This window comes from Chanodichthys erythropterus, chromosome 3 (assembly GCF_024489055.1).
Source record: "Chanodichthys erythropterus isolate Z2021 chromosome 3, ASM2448905v1, whole genome shotgun sequence".
In the NCBI taxonomy this organism is placed as follows: domain Eukaryota; kingdom Metazoa; phylum Chordata; class Actinopteri; order Cypriniformes; family Xenocyprididae; genus Chanodichthys; species Chanodichthys erythropterus.
The window spans coordinates 6,490,415-6,496,414 of NC_090223.1; the positions used below are offsets into that span (position 1 = coordinate 6,490,415).

General features: G+C 39.3%; 1 pseudogene; it reads left to right on the forward strand.

The window, feature by feature from the left end:
* Positions 1–551: 551 nt before the first annotated feature.
* On the forward strand, positions 552–4,149 carry LOC137002774 (GTPase IMAP family member 9-like; annotated as a pseudogene).
* Positions 4,150–6,000: the final 1,851 nt, after the last annotated feature.

The following is a 6,000-nucleotide window of genomic DNA, read 5'->3' on the forward strand; positions in this document are numbered from 1 at the left end:
ACATTTATAATTACATTATTTACATACATTTTTATTTAATTTAATACATTTGTTATTACATTATTTGTAATTACATATAATAATGAAGTTAGTATTTCAAAATATTACAGTCAACACAAATGCAAATTGAAACCCTCTACATTTATTGACAAAACAATCTCTAAAACAAATGCACAAAAACTTTTTTCATACTACATATTCTATTGCTATTATTATAGTATTATCATACTATATGCTATTATCAATATATTATTGTACTTATATTATTATATAATTGTACTATTCATTACTATTTTATTTGCTGTAAACTGTTTGTTTATTGACAATATTAATTACTTTATTATTGACTATATTATTATATAATACATAAACTATTTCTTATATATAGTGTATAACAAACTATTTACTATTCTCACTTTATCTTATACTTACTATTTGCATTGCACTGTAGTTTTACCATATCATATGTAAAGGATCCATCAGTTATCGTTGTTGTTGTGTGTTTTGGAGTATCTATCTGTAAATATCTGTATCATTTTAGTGCTATAAAAATGCAGAAAGCAGCCTGTGTGATTTCTAATGGAGCTCAGTGGTTAGAGCATGGCACTAGCAATGCCAAGGTCATGGGTTTGATCCCAGGGATTGCACATACTCAGATACAAATGTATAGTATAATGCAATGTAAGTCGCTTTGGATAAAAGTGTCTGCCAAATGCATAAATATAAATATAAATATAATGGATGATGTGTTTATTTTTCTCAATGGTGGTCAATTCTAAGCTCAAGAAAAGCTAAAATTGCGTTAAAGACAGAAAATGCCTTTTCCACAATAAGAACACTTTATTTCATTTAATGTGAAAATTAAATTATATCTCTGTATGGACATTTTCACAATTATTATGCAAGAATAAAGCAGCCAAATACATGACAAGCCTGAGCTTTGACTATTACTTATTCGAATAAATTGTCTAACTATCAATATTTTAAGGAACTAGAACTTTTTGTACACCACATACATTATAAACCACTGAAATTGGTTGATAAATGTAAATGTAATTTTTGTTTTATCCAGAAAAACCGCAGCTCGCCCGTTTACTTGCATTTGTTTACAGCGTAGTCTTGCCCTGCACAATATGGCGGACGCGTTGACGTGTCGTAGCAACAGTCCATGTTTTGCATATCGAGGAAGCAAAAATGGGCTACATATGTCCTCTGTTTTCCAGACAAGTTCTCTTTTTGGACTTTGCTCAGGCATTACAGAATGAACAAAACAGATGCTTTGAAACGAGATCGGTCGACTGGTTGGTCCAGTTATGCCGTTCCATCGTAGTTTATGCACATGTTTTCAGGTCGCTTAAAAAAATTATCCGACTTAGTTGAGCGCATAAGGAGAACTATTTTTTAGAGGAGAGAACAACCAATGAAGCACAGACACAACACACTCATACAGAATGATGAATATTAACAAATGAGCAAGGAGAAAATTACAACAAACTCCCGTGCACAAGGGAGAAATGCAGAAGAATATTTAAATGTTTACGAGCACTACAGTCTCATGATAACAACACATAGTTTAACAGATAAAGAATAAAGACATAGTTTAGGGTTGGACTAAAGTCTGAGAGGCCGACGAGGCCCTACAGAGTTACTGTTATGTAATGAAGTCATTTATTCAGTTTAAGCTTATGTGTGTGTGTTTTATGCAATTCATAGAAGATAGAGAGGTCTGAAACTGTAAATGGCTTGGGGGATATTTGTGCTATTTTCATGTTCTGTTTTCATCTGTTACTAAACTATTGTAACACCTGTTTTCTGATTTGCATAATTTTAACCAGAACCACTAACGCTTTGTGTTTATGTTTTGCACAGGCAGTAGTCCAGTTTTGGATCGCCCCGACAGTAAGTCCATTCAATGATTTGACAGCAACAGAAAGTATGAATTGAGGAACTCTTGTCACCATGTACCTGGGGTGGTTACTAATGTTAAGGTTATTTCAGTTTCGCACAAAGTTTGCTTTGTACATTTTGTTTAACTGTATTATTAAAGAGGGCAAGCTTTCAATTCATCTGAACCGTGTGTATGTATACATTGTACTTGCTCTGTCCATGTTATTTTTGTTGTCAAAGTCTCTTGATCTCATACAACCTATTTGAAGGGCCTGCAATAACGCGGTTTGACCAGTGGGGCGCTGTAGCGCAATACTGTAATGCAGCCCTCCTGTGTTATTAAAAAGTTATTATTACAATTCCCAGACTTAAAAAAATACAGTACCAGTCATTGTAACAGTTGGACTATTGATGACTTCTGAGGAGGAAAGAAAACCTGAAGGAGATTGGTCTATTAAATACAGTAATACTAAAATATACTTTCAAAAGCTGAAGTGATTTCCTTGTTTTATTCACTAGTTAAAGTAAAGTATAACTCAATATTTTAACTAATTGCTAAAGTGGAATTGAACAAATGTCACGGAATCACAGAGACAAACCGGTAAGATCCATGTGCAGCATTTAATGGGGAAATCCAGAACATAATCCACAGACAGGCAAGGGTCAAAATCCATAAAAACAGTCCATACAAAAATCAAGAAACATGAAAACCAAAAACCAAAACAGAGACCAGGAAAACCATACATGAAAACACCATAACCAAAGCAGAAAACAAACCGGGTATAAATAGGCAGACACTAATGAAGAAACACAAAACAGCTGGGTGCAATGAACGGGATAATGAGTCCGGGAAGTGGGTTATGGGAAATGTAGTCTGTAGAAAACAAGAGTCCGGGTTGGAGTGCCCTCTAGTGGCTGATAAGGGCACTCCCAATAATGATCATGACAACAAAGCCTACTGATAATAATCAATGATTAGTTGATTAATAGTTTTACTAATCGTTAGATTAATCGATTATCAAAATAATCGTTTGTTGCAGCCCTACTGCTCAGTGCTCTGGTAATATGGTATGACCCATTTCAGTTTTAATCAAAAGTGCCCCCCAACACTGACCAGCTGACCTCTTCTTCCAAGGAAAGAAGGTGTTGATGTTGTGCCTTTTGTTTTGTGTCTGGACTTTTAAATTAAATTGTTTTCTTTGTTCCCATAGTCTCTGTGTTCTCTTCCTTTGTTTAGTTCCTGTTTTCCCTGTTACTGTGCTCCCGTTGTTTGTTGCCATGTATTTTCCTTTGACCACTCCCCACTCCTAGTTTGTCATCATAGTAATTCATAAGCTTATTTGTTTTCCTCTGTCTTTATAGCCCTGTTTAATCTCTTGGTTTGCTTTGTTTAATTTGTTCCTTGTTGCTCTGGATATGCTCCTGTTCTGAGTATCATTGTCTGCTCCAACTTTCCTGTGTTTATTTCTCCTGTGGATTTTAACTGTAAACCAAGCTGTACGTGGATCCTCTTCAAATTTGCTTTATTTTTTTAAGTAAACTTCTTTTCATTTTTATTCACAAAGTAAATTAACTCATAAGCATCCAAATAAGCACTGATTCCAACTGTTTTCTCTTTGATACAGCATCAGATGGAGGGAGGCTTCTCAGACAGAGTCCTGACATCAGAGCAAACACTTGTGAAGAACAACAGACAACGGCTGTCTCTCTCTCATCCAGAAGGATTGTTCTTCTGGGTAAAACTGGTGTTGGCAGAAGTGTAGCTGGAAACACAATACTGGGAGAGCGAGAGTTTGAATCTGAGCAGAGTATGGATTCGGTGACCTGTGAATGTTTGGAAAAACATGCCACTGTTTCAGGCAGATCTGTGTCTGTAGTTGATACACCTGGATTCTTTGACACACAGATGAACCCTGAAGTGTTAATGACAGAGATTATCCAGTCCTGGACTTTCATTGTGTTAAGAGTAAATGACAGATTCACTGAGCATGAGCAGCAGATTCCTCAGATCATTGAGGTGATGTTTGGTCACGAGGTGTTAAAATACTCCATTCTCTTCACTCATGGAGATCAGATAGAAGGAAAGTCTGTAGAGAAACTCATTGAGGGTAACAGTACATTAAGGCATCTAGTTCAGCAGTGTGGAGGCAGATATCATGTCTTTAACAATAGAGATGAGAATAACAAGAGCAGGTGAATGATCTACTGCACAAGATTGACACAATGATGGAGCAGAATGGAGGAGGACACTCAAGGGCGTAGATTTGCTTTCAACATTGGGGGGGTTGAGTGTTGGTATGCTGCCTGTTATCATTTTTTTAATAAAAAAAAAATCTGTTTTATGTGTAGCGTTATTAGATAATTTATTCCTTCTCTATCTATCTATCATAACTTTATGAAATTTATGTATAATCATTCATCAAATTCTAACATAACGAAGCGATTCTAATAAGAAAGAAATTATGTTAAATATTGAAACCGCCAGTAGGTGGCAGCGATTCGACGTTTTAATGGGTGAGCTACTTAAATCGTTCATTCAGCCAATTCGTTCAAAAGTCCGATTAGTTTAGGAAGGAAACAAACACCGATGTGAATACTTTTGTCATTGATAAGACACTATTGAAAAATGAACTAACAAAACAGACGGCTGTTTTGGTAACTGGTTACAGTTACACTGATAGTTATGGCTAAATTGCAATGGATTAGCTAGCTAAAATATATGTGGAGTGTACCTAGCTATTACAATGTTTTCATACCTCTGTCACAGACACGTCAGGTTCCACCTCACTCCCTTACCCGCGCACTCAATCACCGGAATTCTAATCACCGCCACCTGCAGCTCATCACCACAGTCATCAGCCTCACTATAAGAACCCCACACTCACACACACACATTGTCCGGTCTCGTTCGTGATACTCCCCGTTGTTCACTTTCCTCAAGGACTCTCAAAACGATACTTACCTGTCTACATCATCTCCTTCGTCTCCATTGTCTCCAGTACTCCTCGTGTCCCTACCTGCTTGTGTGTGTGAGTGTTCCAGTCACCCATCTCCAGCGTCTCCTTCCACCATCACCTGCAATACAAAGAATAAGGACAGTATTACCTCTCTTTCACCTCCAAGACCTTCATATTCACCAGTCACTTACCTGTTTGCTCTGCTGATTGTCTCAATAAACAACCCAACTGCTTTTATCTCTGCTTCCGGTGTCTCTGTTGTAACAGAAGACCGGACCTTAACAGCCATACATCAGCATGAGCTACCATGACCCATTTCAAGAGCTCGTGGACGCTTTGCGACGAGCACTTACCCCTCAACCACAGTCACCGTCGCCAGGACCCCTCACCGCTGCCACTTCCGCATCCACTGTCACCGCTGCTTCACCTGTTTACACCGCCAGTCCCATGGCCAAACCAGCGCCCTACTCTGGATCGGCGGAGGATTGCAGCGGATTCCTTCTTCAGTGCGAGTTGGTCCTGGAGATGCAGCCGCACCTCTATCCCACCGAAACGGCGAAGATAGCGTTCATAATCTCCCAACTGCAAGGTAAGGCCCTTCAATGGGCGGATTCCCTCTGGACTCAAAAAGGCTCAGTCGTTAAATCCTATCCAGCGTTCGTCTCCCACTTCAGAGAAGTCTTCGGAAGACCTTTGGCTGACTCTTCTACTGGTGAGAAACTGTACAATTTAAAACAAGGAAACCAGACTGTTAACGATTATGCCTTGCAGTTCAGAACGCTCGCCGCAACCAGCGGCTGGAATGAACAAGCCCTCATCACCACCTTTCGACAAGGTTTGGAGCCTAATGTGCGGTTGCATCTCGCTGCATACGAGGACTCCATGGGACTCGAACAATTCATCCAACTCGCCATCCGTGTGGGTTCTCGTATGCAGTCGTGTCTCCTTGAGCACCAGGGCCAACCACTGACCACCACCCTCCTCCGTCGGTCCGAACCCGTCAGCTCTCCAGAACCAGCCACCGAACCCATGCAAGTGGATAACTCACGTTTGTCTCCAGCAGAAAGGCGGAGAAGGCTGACCCTGAATCTTTGCTTGTACTGTGGATCCCCTGGGCATGTCATCTCCACATGCCCAACCCGTCCTCCTCGACCTG